This window comes from Macaca fascicularis, chromosome X, assembly GCF_037993035.2.
Source record: "Macaca fascicularis isolate 582-1 chromosome X, T2T-MFA8v1.1".
NCBI classification, from domain to species: Eukaryota; Metazoa; Chordata; class Mammalia; order Primates; family Cercopithecidae; genus Macaca; species Macaca fascicularis.
The window spans coordinates 101455943-101471112 of NC_088395.1; the positions used below are offsets into that span (position 1 = coordinate 101455943).

A 15170-nucleotide genomic window follows, 5' to 3' on the forward strand; every position below is an offset into this window, starting at 1 on the left:
ATGGTCTTTTTCCCCCGATAGAGGGGCAGCAACTCTGAGTAAAAAGGAGTCATTTTTATTGTCCTAATGAGATAGGAATTGATCAGGAAGCAATTGAGCAGGATCCGTGTGTGACAGTTGTGTGGATGGCACTGAAGGAACCTACAGAGGCTTACATAGCTTGAGGGCTGAGTATGATTGCTGGCCTGGCACAGGGGCTCACACCTGCAATCCAAGCACTTTTGCAGGCCAAGGTGGGAGGATTCCTCGAGCCCAGGAGTTCGAGACCAACCTAGGCAACATAGTGAGAGCCTGTCTCTACAAAAAATAGAAAAAACAAAATTAGCCTGTGATCCCAGCAACTAGGGAGGGTGAAGCAGGAGGATCTGTTGGACCCAGAAGATCAAAGTAGCAGTGAGCAATGATCGTGCCACTACACTCCAGCTTGAGCAACACAGCAAAATGTTGTCTCAAAACAAAAGTATGACTGTAGGATTACTGAAAGGCTGAGAAAGGACGAGACTGAAGAAATGAGATTTGGGGATGGGCTCAGTGGCTCACACCTGTAATCGCAGCACTTTGGGAGGCCAAGGCGGGCAGATCACGAGGTTGGGAGTTCACGACCAGCATGGCCAATGTGGTGAAACCCCGTCTGTACTAAAAAAACAAAAATTAGCCTGGTGTGGTGGTGTGCGCCTGTAGTCGTAGCCTCTCAGGAGGCTGAGGCAGGAGAATTGCTTGAACCCGGGTGGCGGAGGTTGCAGCGAGCTGAGATTGCACCACTGCACTCCAGCCTGAGTGACAGAGTGAGACTCTGTCTTAAAAAAACAAACAAAACAAAACAAAACAAAATGAGATTTGGGATGTAGGAGAGGCTAAGAATTAGGAGATTCGATTTACAGAAAGGACATAGATTGTATGGCTAATCTGGTGTGATGCACGTTGGCTGTATTGCCTGAAAATGTTCACCTTGACTATGGAAGAAAAACCAAATGACATTTGTATGACTCATAAGACATACTAATTATACATAAGTTGATAAATGGTAAGACAGACTAGATTTAGCTAAGCAGAGCACATGTACACAGAACACAAAAAGGGTAGAAGAAGCAAGAGGAACCTAATACTCTTATTTAGCCTAATGCAAAATATCCTATGGTTACCAGAGGGCATACAACAGGGTAACTCTTGAACTGGCCACCATTGAAGACACCCACTCCAGCCTTACAAGTATGCTGCCCAAAAAATGCAATAAAATTTCAAAGCTGCTCAGTGAGGCCAGGCCTGGTGGCTCAAGCCTGTAATGCTAGCAGTTTGGGAGGCTGAAGCAGACAGATCACAAGGTCAAGAGTTCAAGACCAGCCTGGCCAATATGGTGAAACCCCGTCTCTACTAAAAACACAAAAATTAGCCAGGTGTGGTGGCGTGTGCCTGTAGTCCCAGCTACTCGGGAGGCTGAAGCAGAAGAATGGCTTGAACCCAGAAGGAGGAGGTTGCAGTGGACCAAGATCGTGCCACTGCATTCCAGTCTGGGCAACAGAGTGTGACTCCATCTCAAAAACAACAACAACAAAACCAAAAAACTGCTTAATGAGCCAAGGAGAACTATTTCGGGGCCAGGAATACCTACTCCTTTGTCTCTCTGATAAGAGCACATTCACACCCATGTTCCAGGTACATCTGTTCTGCAGATCCCTGGCCCTAAATGAATCTCAAATTCTCACCCTTGGTTCTTGTCCTTAGCTCTCGTGACTACACCAGTGTATCAGAGGACATATAAACACTGCTACCCTTTCTACTCTGCATGCACCTTATCCTAAATAGATTAACGTATCCCATCTTTTTTGACTGTGTTTTGTGCCATGTATTTAATTGATTTAATACGCTTCTAGCATCTCAATTTGATCGGTGAGCTTTTCTGTTTCTTAATAGCTTGCTTGTTAGCATCATTGGAGGTAGTGCTACCATTCATTACATTGAAGTAATTTTCCAGGTGCTTAACCTTATAAAATTCTCAGGGACATTTTATTCAAGGACCACAGAGTTTATACCAACTATCCAGAAGCCAGGAACCCTTAAGGAGAGACTCACCACCAGCAGCTTCTTTTCATTCAAGTTTCACTTCAACCTCACACCCAGGAACCCATTCAAATTCCCTACATTTCAGTATCCTTAGTCAAACTAACTTCCTGTGCCAGAAGCTTTTGTCTGTCCCAGTGACTTCTTTCTTTAACAAATACCCTTCATCTCCCCCTTGAGTCAAAGCCCATGGGGGCCCCAGAAGGCATGCGATATTTACCAAGGGTCCTCCCCCACTTTCCTGCCTCTGTCTGGCAGTTGTTTGCCTTTACTTTCAGGTTTGTAGTCACAGCCGGTTTTTTTTTTTTTTTTTTTTTTCCTGTAGACACACCAGGTTTTCTGAATGGTAGGATTATTTAGAGTAGAATTAACCTTGTCCTTCACCCTGAGAAATGGGTGCTTGAAATTCACTAATCAAAGCCTGCATTCCTACCACTTCTGAGCTTCGAATTTATATTACGATATTCAGAAAACCCAGGCAAATTCAATCCATGCTTCTCTCCTTCAGGTACAAACTGAAATGGAAATGGAATCTGAAAAATCAAGAAAATGAATTTTAAAAACTAAAATATGGTAAAGTTACTACAGTATAATGTTGGAAATAACACACACCTCCTTTTGGGAAAAGAACAAAGAAAGCAAAATTTTCTAGGGTAAAGGAAGAGATGTAAAAAGGAGAGCCTGACATGTGAACTTATAATTTCCTTTTTACTTAATCTTCTATTATTACATTTGTTTATATATTTGGTGATCCTGTGACCCAAAAAGGATAAGTTGAAAAGCCTTAAATTAGGTTGGCACATCTCCAAGTTCTTATTGGCAACTTTTCAAGCCTCTTCTTTTTTTTTTTTTTTTTTTTTTTTGAGACGGAGTCTCGCTCTGCCGCCCAGGCTGGAGTGCAGTGGCCGGATCTCAGCTCACTGCAAGCTCCGCCTCCCGGGTTCACGCCATTCTCCTGCCTCAGCCTCCCAAGTAGCTGGGACTACAGGCGCCCGCCACCTCGCCCGGCTAGTTTTTTGTATTTTTTTAGTAGAGACGGGGTTTCACTGTGTTAGCCAGGATGGTCTCGATCTCCTGACCTCGTGATCCGCCCGTCTCGGCCTCCCAAAGTGCTGGGATTACAGGCTTGAGCCACCGCGCCCGGCCTCAAGCCTCTTCTTGAGGTGTCTTAGGTATCGTGAATTTTGCTTTAATGTTTATTTGCTGATCTTTCACCTTCTTAGGCATTAAGTTTTTGGACCATAAAGACAACATAGAGCTTACATTTTTTATCTTTTAATCACTTGGCTAACAGTAGTTAGTGATTAGTTCTCATTTAGCCATGAAGTGCGCAGGAACATAAAGAATGGCATCTTTTAATTTTTAAAAACATATCGGCTGGGCGTGGTGGCTCACGCCTGTAATCCCAGCACTTTGGGAGACCAAGGTGGGTGGATCATAAGGTCAGGAGTTCAAGACCAGTCTGGCCAAGATGGTGAAACCCTGTCTCTACTAAATATACAAAAGATTAGCAGGACATGGCGGTGGGTGCCTGTAATCCCAGCTACTTGGGAGGCTGAGGCAGAAGAATTGCTCGAACCCAGGAGGCGCAGGTTGCAGTGAGCCCAGATCGCACCACTGTACTCCAGCCTGGGCGACAGAGGGAGACTCTATCTAAATATATATATCTTCAGGCATGGTGGCTCATGCCAGTAATCCCAGCACTTTGGGAGGCCGATGAGGGCAGATCACCTGAGGTCAGGAGTTCACGACCAGCCTGACCAACATGGAGAAACCTGGGGACAGGGTACGGAGGGTAACACCAGGGACAGGGGGACGGAGGGTAACGCCAGGAATGGGGATGGAGGGTAACACCGGGGACAGGGGATGGAGGGATAGAGGGTAACACTACTCCTCCAGGTGCCTTTAGGGGATGCTGCCGCCTCTGGAACCCCAGAGTGAAGTCAACAGGATTCTGTCCCCAGGAGCCTCAGAGCCTGGCAGCTGGGATTGACGCAGTATGAACTACCGTTCACTGGCTCTCCACCCTGGGACAGGCTCCCTGGTGTTTCCACCCTGGTTTCCCATCTGGACAGTGGGACCCTGAGTGTCCCCGTCACAGCTGCGCCCGGAGCCCTGGACTCCAGCGTGTCATAGGCACTCGTTAGCGTTTCTTTTGTCGTGGTCCACGGACGAAGTGGCTCTTTCTTTCTGTGTTCACAGCCCTCCTGCTCACTTTACCTTTTTAACATAATTTCGTATGTGGGGAGGACTCGAGTGATTAATCGAATGTTTCATCAGTGCGGTTCTTCTGTTTCCCAGTTTTGACACAACATTTGGTCCAATTTCCAGGGACTCCTGTGGTCAGCCTCAGGGTTTCACTCTGTCATTTTCTAATGAGGTATTCTTTGGGAGTCTTTTAAATTAAGCGCCGTCATTTAAAAATAAGTTTTATAATATGCAGTTTCAGGTTAATTCTTTACCTTTGTGTCTCAGGCAGTGGCTCCCCACCTGTGAGTAGTCAGAAAGGTTCAGGCAGTTGTCCAGGGCGGCCTTTGCATTTACTGGAACTATTAAGAGCTCGTTCCCGCTTCCGTGGTGATTGACACGCAGTGCGCGGTGAGGCCGTGCGTGGCTTAGCGTCTTCTGCAGGTTTAGAGGTCACTTTCTGTTCTTCCCCAAGCCTGCTCCGCTGTGCCCAGTGTTCACTGCGGGCGACGGTCACACTGGCACAGGCCACCGAGGCCACAGGGCAGACTCCACCTGGCGGAGCCTGCAGAATGGCAGAGCCCGGCCTCCTCGCCGCCCTTCACAGGGAGCAGAAAGCTAAGCCTGTGATCAGAGCTGTGCTAGCCCAGAAAGCCTCCGAGCAGGTTTAATTTAGGAATCGGCTCCTACCAACTGCCCATGTTTAGGATGTGTTTGAGTTTTTGTGATTTTTCCTGCACTGAAGCTACTGGGCTGGCTCTGAGTCACTGTCATGGGACTTCACGTTGCCCCGAGGGGAAGCGGCAGGAGAGGAGGGCCGCACAGAGTCTTGAGGCGGTGATAATGAAGGGCTTGTTGCCTCTTGGGACAGCGAGTTCAAACTCTTTGTAATTGTCAGTGTAAATAGTTACCTGCTGAGGACACGGCTGTAATTCAGGGTGGCATGGTTGATTGTCATCGTTGGTATCAGGTACCTGCCTGTAAAATGACGGTACCCCTAGTGCGGCTCCAGGAGGGCAGCTCCTGCCAAACACACGTGCTCCTGGGCCCCTGCAGCCAAGGTCCTGCTGCCAGCCAGGCCTGCAGCTGTGGGTGCAGCGGGTCTTCATGGCACTGAGTGCCTCCCTCGTTTGCTTGTGGGGCCCAGCCCTCCATCCCTCCCGGTCCCCAGTGCGGCTCCTCCCTGGGTTCTCCCAGCCCTGTGCACACCTCCGTCTTCACAGCTTCCCTAGTTTTCTCGTGTGCGCCCTAGGTGGGTGCCTAGGCAGGGTTCATGTGTTAGTCGAGTTCTCTCCAGCCTTCCCTGGCTCCTGGTTCAGCAGGTCCCTTCAGATGAGTCAGCCAGCTGTGTGCCTGCGTGTTCAGGATACTTGTCAGGGGCCTTCCTCAGGTCAGAGCAAGACCGACGCTCACCTCCTCCGGGGGACTTTGGAGCCCGCCCTGGAGAGACTCCAGCCACCTCCAGAGGGGCCGCCCGGGTCCCCGCAGGCTGGTGGAAGTGACTTCTGAGCCACACGAGGCCCCACTTTGTGTTCCTACACCCCACAAAGCCACTTGAAGCACCAGGTTCTGGTGCTGTGTGCCTCTGGAGTGTGGCACACAAGCCTGGACAGGGATCTGAGCGGGCGCTGCCTTCCTCAGGCTGCGCTTGTGTTTTGGGGCCCCTGGAGCACTCGTGGCTGTGATTCTCGCCGCTGTCTGGGCTCCCCTAGACGGTCTCACCCGCAGCCTGAGGGCCACCTCGGCAGCCACCGAGGAGCCGGCAGGTCTGGCGTTGGTCCCACTCAGTCCTTCTCGACTTTGGTGACAGAGGAGACAGCAAAACTTCAGCTGGGAGCCCCAGGCCTTCTCTGCTTGGGGCCCTGGGACTGAGATAGCACAGATCCTGCCATCCACTGCTGGGGGCCGCGCCCTGCGGCTCCCTCCTCTGGTCAGGGACCGCACCCTTGAGCTGGGCAGCTCCAGGTCCTCGCAGTCAGGGGCTCAGGGCGGGTCCTGGATGCAGAGAGAAGGAGAAGGGCGGCGGTTTGAGCCCAACTGTGTTGGCTTCATCTTCTGCCTCTTGTCCCTATATACCTTTGCAAAGTTTTCCAGATGAAAACTCAGAAGGGATTTTTAATGACTGGCATCTCTGAATTCCATGGAAGCTAATCTGTCCACCTGTTTCACCCACCTCACTTCTCCCTGTTGGGGCTGATTTTGGCAGCGTTCATAGGGGCATGGACGAAAGGGGTGGTGGCCAGCCCTCAGCCCTGCGTCCCTCCCCTCCTGCCCTCAGCGCCACAGCATTTCGGTGTCATCCCCTACCCTGCACGCATCCTCATGAAAACCAAGTGCGGCTGGAGGGAGACGCCTGCGCCCGCTCCCGTGACCTTCCTGGCCAGCCCGACTGCAGCGGCCCCTGGGCAGGCATCTGTCTGGTGCTGCCTCTGTGTCCCTCCCACCACCTGATGCTCCTGCTCCTGAATCTTCACGCATGTGCTCTGTGCAGCCACCTCAGGGGCTCCCCAGGAACAGAGACAGTGTCTCACGCCGGTCAGAATGCTCTTCTCTGTCCACGGAATAGTCCAACACAGAATCATTCCTCTGTGATTATTTATGCTTTGTTATGTAGAACTGGAATAAAGAAAAAGTGAATCTAGACATTACAGCCATCAGGTTGAAGCTAGGTAATTGCATTAGGGAATTAAATGAAAGCATTTGAGCTTCTCCAGCTCTAATTCTACATCTTCATATCCGCATCACCCCATACCCAGTGTCTAACACAGCTCTTGGTCTAGGAGTTTCTTGATAAATGCTTATTGAATTGAACTGGACTGAGCTTAACATTCCCACCCAGAGTTAGAAGCCAGCCGCTGAGCAAATTGCATTTAGAACGTGAGTTTGACGTTACTGTGGTAACGGGTATCCTACACGTCATAATTCCTAGTCAATATGGGGTATTTAGTCAAATAGACTCAAGTATAGAGAGGCGTTGGCCCATCTGGTGAAAGGGCAAGGCACAGCGCTTTAGGTCCAGGTCCCCAATATCAACTATGAAAATAAAACATTGTCAACTCCAATTACAGCCCTGTCCTCAGCTGGTCCCTGTTTACACTACCAATTATAAACAGCTTGAACTTGCTGTCCTTAGAGGCAACACACCCTCCATTCTCTCTGCAGTACGGCTGCCTTGGTGGAAGGAACATGCCCCTGCTCCCTCCCTACCCCGTCCTCTCCCCTCTCCCCTCCTCTCTCCCTCCCTCTCTCCCTCCCTCCCCCATCCTCCCTCCCTCCTCCTCTCTCCCTCCCCCCTCCTCTCTCCCTCCCTCCCCCTCCTCTCTCCCTCCTTCCCCCCTCCTTCTTCCTGTCTTCTCTCACCTTTCTTCCCCAACCTTCTCTCCTGGGTGAGGGGCAGAAGAGAAGAGACCTCCGGAATCTTCTGCTTCATCCAAGCAGCTTGGGGGCAGCATCAACAGCTGCAATTTGGCTACCCCAGCAGGTGCCTCAGGGCAGCCTTTCTATTTTTTATTTTTTTTTATTTTTTTTTTTTTGAGACAGAGTCTCACTCTGTCGCCCAGGCTGAAGTGCAAGGGCCCGATCTCAGCTCACTGCAAGCTCTGCCTCCCAGTTTCCCGCCATTCTCTTGCCTCAGCCTCCCGGGTAGCTGGGACTACAGGCGCCTGCCACCTCGCCCGGCTAGTTTTTTGTATTTTTAGTAGAGACGGGGTTTCACCGTGTTAACCAGGATGGTCTCGATCTCCTGACCTTGTGATCCGCCTCTCTCGGCCTCCCAAAGTTCTGGGATTACAGGCTTGAGCCACCGCGCCCGGCCAGGGCAGCCTTTCTAATGGGAATCCTGGAATCATGTCTTTCCTTAATGTGTCCTAAAGGCTGAAGGACATGAAGTGAAACAATGCTCCATGCTCAGTCCTGTGATTTTGTGTATTTATTGGACTTACCTTGAAATTAAACTAAATGATACCCAAGGTAGAGCACTAAAGAAAAGGAAAAACAGGCTATGGTGTTTGAAAAACAAACAAAGCCATTCGGTTTGTTGGTTTGTTCTTAGACCTTCACAGGCTCCTAGGTCACACGTTTCAGTTTCTCAGTGAGGGGTGTTCTCTCCGGAAGCCGTGTCAGCCTCTTGTTTGATGATGTCAGCCACAGCAGAAAGAAACACTCCGTAGGCCCCGTGCTCAGCACCCTGGCGTGAGCTCCTGCCATCTTCTGTTCATGCTCATCACAGCTCTGTGCAGTGGGCGTCCTCCTGATCCATGTGGGAGGATGGAGGATGGAGGCGGAAGGGTGAGTGACGGCAGGATCACATGAGGGGTCTCTCTCGAGGTAGGGAGGGGAACCAGCCCAGGACCTCAGTGCCCATCACGTCCTTCCTCCTCCTCCTCTGCCTCTCTGTGACTGTTTGACTCAGGCTGCAGGGACAGACATGAGTATGTGCAGAGCATGTGTGCACCCCTGGGGGTGTGCGCTCATATTGGCAGGGAGGGATGTGAGTGTGTACAGAGCGTGTGTGCACACCTTGGGGGTGTATGCTGGCATTGGCAGGGACAGATGTGAGCATGTACAGAATGTGTGCTGGCATTGGCAGGGACAGATGTGTACAGAACGTGTGTGTACTCCTGGGGGTGTGTGCTGGTGTTGGCGGGGACAGATGTGTACAGAGCATGTGTGCACACCTGGGTGTGTTTGCTGGTGCTGGCACGGACAGACGTGAGCATGTACAGAGCGTGTGTGCACACCTGGAGGTGTGTGCTTATGTTATTTTGTAAGCGGCAAATACGTGGCCCGTTGCCTAGGGCGGCCCTGCGCCTGTGCTGAGTCTGTCAGTGGCCCTCGGGTTGGGGTCTCCATCTCCCCAGACAACATTTGAGTGTCTTGAGGTTTCAGATTCTTCCTCTCCGGGTACTTGGGCCTCCTCAGGACCAAACGTCAGAACCAGCCAACTGCAAACTACAAGAACGTTCAAATGCATCTTCAGTAGGAAAAACAAAAGCAATTGGAATAATTTTCCAACATGACCCCGTGATTAAGCCTTTAGATACTCCAGCCAACAGATTGAGTCACTTTAAAATTCACACCAACTAAAATGGTTGTGAGAGTTGCAGAGCTTTACCGCTAAACCTTGAAATAATTGAAGCGTTCTGCTCCACTTGCTTACAAACTAGGGTTGGGGATAACTTTCAGTCCAAAGTAGCAACCTTCTTTTTTTTTTTTTTTTTTTTTGAGACAGAGTCTCGCTTAGTCGCCCAGGCTGGAGTGCAATGGCGCAATCTCGGCTCACTGCAAGCTCCGCCTCCCGGGTTCACGCCATTCTCCTGCCTCAGCCTCCCGGGTAGCTGGGACTACAGGCGCCCGCCGCCTCGCCCGGCTAATTTTTTGCATTTTTAGTAGAGACGGGGTTTCACCGTGTTAGCCAGGATTGTCTCGATCTCCTGACCTCGTGATCCGCCCGCCTCGGCCTCCCAAAGTGCTGGGATTACAGGCGTGAGCCACCGCGCCCGGCCCAAAGTAGCAACCTTCTAAATCCAGCTTAGATGTGAGGCTCCCACTGACACAGGAAGAGACAGTGGCACTTGTTTATTCTCCTGTGTTCAGATACTTTGTCATTTTTTCTTTGTATCCTGATCATCACTTCTGCTTTTCCAATTCAAACTAAAGGGAGTTTAGTTCTGTTTTAGAGAAGCTGTGGTTAGTGGTTTCTTTTCATGGTTTGCTTAATCTCTTCAGTCTGGTGCTTACATTTATCCAAATAGACTTTTCTTTAGTAGGACGGTGCCGTAGCCCAGGGCTTCTCCCTCCATATCTGCTCCCCAGGAGGCCCCCCTAGGAATGGGCGCTGGAGATCCACCCCCTCTCCATGTGCTGTTTTCTTTGAGTCCAATGTAGGTTTGGCTCAGAGAAGAAAACAGTCCTCCGGGTTGGGTGCCTCTGACTGCTTGCTTGTGAAATGTTTAATGATAAGGCGCCTTCCAAACTAATTTTACACATTTATAATTGTAGCATGAAGTATCGCTGCAGTCAGAAGAACAAGAAACACTCCCATAAAGTAGATAGGCAGAAAAAAGCCATAAAAGTTTAATAAAGGGCAAATAAAGTGGTGTTGTAAGAAGGTACAGTGGGAAATGCTCTCAGTCCAGCCAGATTGGCTGTGGCATCCTCCTGTAAATACATTCAGCCACGTGTGGCCCTGATCGCAATCACTACTGTGAATTGTGATCCAGAATGTTCTTGGAGGTGGATGCCTGGACTGTGCCAGCAGCTGAGTCTGATTGGGCATCACGGCGGTGATGTGCTTAGTGCGGCAGCTGGGCTGAGGGGTGGCCACCCGTGCACTTGCCACGTGCAGCCGTTATTCTGGTGATGGAGTTGCATGCGGCGCGGCTTGTCCACCTGGGCTCCTTAAAGTACCAGGAACCCAACCGCGGCTGGGTGCCCCCCGACATGGGAGCTGTCTTTTTTATGCAGGGCCCTCTGGCACTGCACAGCCCGGCCGCCAGTCCCTGAGCCCACGGGGAGGCACCGCAGGGCTCTGCTGGGCCATGGAGGTCCCCGAGCAGGTGGTCACTCGTTGCTTGTGGAGTGGTCCATGGCCTGTGAGTTTATTCCCGGGGTCTGTGTGGGCGAGGTTAACCAGTTCACAGCTGGGCACTTACCCCTTACACAGGTGACACTAGTTAAAGTGGAATCTATATTAGCTCGCACGGGAGTGCGTGAGGAGCTGGGAGGGTGGGGAAATTTAGGCCCTAGCACTAGAGCCCGGGCTCCTGACGTTCTGCGTCTTCCTGTTGAAGGGCCCTCAGGGCCGCTGTGGGTCCTGAAGACGGTGGGTGCCATATGGACCAAGGGATGCGGAAGCCTCTAGAGGCTGCGGGAGGCAAGGAGACGGTCACTTCCCCAGAACCAGCCCTGTTGATACTTCGACGTTAGCTGGTGGGACTTGTACTCCAGCTTCCAAAAATGTGAGAAGTCAGTGTTTAGGGCGCTAAATTTGGGGTGATTTAGTGGAGAAATAGAAAACTAGCCCACAAAGGTGCACGCATTGAAATGTGCTCTGTCCAGGTGTTCACAGTGGCGTGAGGGGGATGGCATCAGGGTTCTGGGAACCGTGTAGTTTTACTGAAGGGAGATCGCCACGCCTTTCCTCATGTAACTGAAGGTATGTGTGTCTGCCACACAGCCCAGGAGACGGGGACTAGAATTCGGACTTTATTTCTTATGGGAACCAAGCCACAGTCAGAACACGGTGAGGGCTGAAATGAGCTTCCTACAGCCTGAACTGGGAAGAGGAATGGCAAGTAGTTTGTGTTTTTCTACACAGACCTGTCCTTTCAGGTTTTAAGTTCTGGAAAAAGGGAGAAGCCAGACACACCTCGGTGAGGGACAGTGTTTCTGGAGGTGGTGCGGCTTCAGCCTGAACGTGGCCATGTGGCTGGGAGGCTCAGAAACTGCCCTCCAAGGGCACTCATCTGTTCCTTATTGCACTAATACCTCGTTTATAGAAATCCACAAATTACAGAGCACTGCGGGAGGCCTCTGGTCTGGATGGGTTTGTGTGGACCGAGGGCACGGAGTGTTGTCCCAAGTGCTTATCCTGATCTGGCAGAGGCTCTGTTCCCAAATAATTCCAGAGTTTCAGAGCCTATATCTGAGGGATAGTCTTTTAACTTTGTTGCATATAAAGGAAACAAAGTATGTCTTGAGGGTCCAAAAATCCATTTAGTAGTCATGGCTGTAAACTCTCACATGGGGCTTTGGGATGGAGTGAAAACCACTGTCACCTCGCGTGGACGCTGTGTGGTATTTTAGCGTGGTGGCCTGCTCGTGCCTTGAGCTCCATCTGCGGTGTGAGCAACAGCTGTGCAGTTGAGAAATGTGGGCAGGTCAGCTTGCTCCTCCAGGTGCGTGCGGGCGTCTGGGTGAGGGGCCTGGGATGAGGCCATGTCAGTGGCAAGGAGCTTGGTTGTGTCAGCAGATATGTCGGCCTCTACAGGCCCGCAAGCCAGCCAGAACCCAGTTTTCCTTTGGTCATCTAATGCCAGGAAAAAACCTGTTTCTTAGAGATTCTCATAATTTATATTAACGAACCGTTTGACCATACATAAAATGTTATAAATGCATGAGGCTTTACAACTTGGCAGATGTGTAACTCACATGTTATGATTGAATGAAACTGGAAGATAGGCTTCACTTGAAGGTTTTTAGCATTTTATGTGCAAACCAAATGCCAATAGCATTTTGAAGGAGTATTTTAGAATTTTAAATACAGAGTGGGACAGTGCTGGGTCTCTGGGATGCTGGTGAGGTGGACGTGACCTCAAGTTCTTGGAGCTTGCAAGCAAGCAGGATTCCTAAATTGTCACACCTGCAGTGCTGGAAGTCAAAGTGGATTTCTGTAACCGAGGTATTAGTGCAATAAGGAACAGATGAGTGTCCTTGGAGGGCAGTTTCTGAGCCTCCCAGACACCCCAGGAGGAAGCGGGGGAGGGGTGCAGTTACCCCCCAGACCTGGACAGTGGAGCCGGGTTTGCAGGTGGCCCTGATGGCAGGTCATTACGTGCAATAAGGAACAGGTGAGCACCCTTGAGGGCAGTTTCTCAGCCCTCTTCGGAACTGCAAGTGGAAGAAGCCCCGGGTTGGGGGGGGGGGGGGGGCGTCAGTTATTCCCTGGAGCCTGGATGGTGGAGCCGGGTTTGCTGGTGGTCCTGCGTGGCAGGTCATTACGTGCAATAAGAAACAGGTGAGTGCCCTTGAGGGCGGTTTCTTGGTCTGCTTCGGAACTGCCAGTGGAAGACGCCCCAAAGTGGGGGAGGGGTGGTCAGTTATCCAGTGGGGCTGGGTTTGCTGGTGGCCGCTGCGTGGCAGGTCACTGCGTGGAGCAATGGGAGGTGAGTGGAGTGGGAATAGAGGACGCACCCTCCACAGCTACTGCTGGGAGTTGGCTCTGGTAGCAAAGGGGGCATAGAGGGATTCCCATCAGGGGCAACACGGCTGGTATCTCACGTGTGCTGGACGCCGAGGTGTGGCTATATGTGATCTCAGTCTCCACAGCTGCCCTGGGATGTGGGTTCAGTTACCTTCCCGTCTCACATTTGAGAAATCTCACAGGCTTACATCACAGCTGGTTGGGTTAGAACTAATGTCTCAGGCACGACGTTGGCCCCAGAGCCCAACTCTTACCCCACCTGCTCTTTTCAGTCCACCAATCTTGAGAGGGGGGTGTGGTGGTGGGCGACGGAGGTCATGCATTTCAGCGGGCAGCTGAGAAACCAACACAGTAGAAGGGGGGCCAGGAAATCAGGCAGGAGACACAGGCAGTGCTTGGGAGGTCTGCGCGGGGTCTGGGTGTGGGGGACACCTCTGGGCCTGTGAAACACCATTCTGAGCTCCCGGCTTGCCCAACCTTGGCCCTCAGCCACACGCTGTGCGCTTTAGGTGAAATCTGTCCCTCGCATGGTGTGGGCATCGTTTCTGCCTGGCTTTGCCTCTCCTTAAATCACAGAGTCTCAGTGGGGATGGCGAGGTGGTTGGTGGTCCATGGAATTTGCCCTCCACCTCCCCATCCTTGTCCTGTCCTGTCTGGCCTGTTACCTGAATCTGTCCCTTCAGAGCCTGCAAATGAGTGGAGGCCATGGCAGCCTCTCACTGACCGTCCTCTCAAACTTTTTTATTCGTCAGAATCGTGTTAAATGCTGATCCCTAGGCACACCATTAGACTCTCTACACCTGCCTGGCATGGGTACTTTGAGGAAAGTACAGAGGGTTGCTGGGCTGTTCCAGGAGGGAATTTGCATTTGTAGAATGTCCACTGTGGTCCTTCCAGCACTCTACTTTCCACGCACACGTGGCATTAAACCTGGAAGACCTCTGGGTGCTGTGCTGGTGAGGAAGCCCCGGCTGGACAAGGGGCTGCTGGGGCTCGGACTTGATTCCTGGGCTGTGGGCTGTGGGCTTGTTCTCTTCAGTGGGCCTGCGGATGGGATGCCCTGGGAAGTCCTGCTGTGCACCGGGGGGAAGGTGCAGAGACAGGCTCAGGGAATACAGACCATGGATTTAATTCCTACTGGAAAATCTTTTATGAGCAAATTTGCATCTGACTGAAGACAATCATTGCTTGAATAGTTTATTTAGAAAATTGATCCTATGAACAGATTATTCATGCCTTGTCTATAATGTAAATAGGAGCTATTACCACAACCTAAATTAGCTGTAAATTTTGTATCAGATTGCAGTCCAGATTACAAACAGCTGCTTGATAATCTAATTGATAAAGCAGAGGAATTTAGTACTTGGAACCCAGAGTGAAGAGAACAGAATTGCTTTGGTTTCTCAAAAGCATGTGACTGAGGGGGTGACCTGGGGTGAAGAGAAGTGGGTGGAGTCATTACACTGGAGGAGATGATCTGCCCCAGCCTTTCTCAGTTGTCTTCTGGATAAAACAAAGGGGCGATAAATGGAAAAATTCAGCACTGAGTTCGTCTATGTCCTGAGCTGCTTATATGGTCATTAATGTGACCGGGCTGTATCTGTGAAGCCTCCATACAGGCACAAAGGAATTAGGCTAGAGTAAGGCGGCCGGTGGCCTCTGGCGTCTGGGCCGCGTGTCATTTCCTAAAGCCCTTTTGGGTGAAATGACAGTTGCAATGTCTGTTGTTTGGAGGAGTGTAATCTCATGTATGAGATACAGATTTTAAACACCAAAGCCGGGAAGCTTGGTGGGAGTGGCTGTCTTCCAAGTGCTTTTCTGTGCTGCCGTGGACGAGGCCTAGATGTGTCATCTGTTGGTGAGATCCACTGGTGAAGGGGCTAAGCAAACCCTGGGGGGTGGGGGGGCGTGTGTGAAGCTCCATCTCTTCTGGCATCCCAAGTAAATACATTTTATAAAGCTTGTGAATTTGACCCTGCCCCTAACCCTGAGTGTTGAAGTC

General features: G+C 51.0%; 1 pseudogene; it reads left to right on the top strand.

Moving 5' to 3' along the window:
- Positions 1-5230: 5230 nt before the first annotated feature.
- Positions 5231-10749, top strand: LOC135969107 (uncharacterized; annotated as a pseudogene).
- Positions 10750-15170: the final 4421 nt, after the last annotated feature.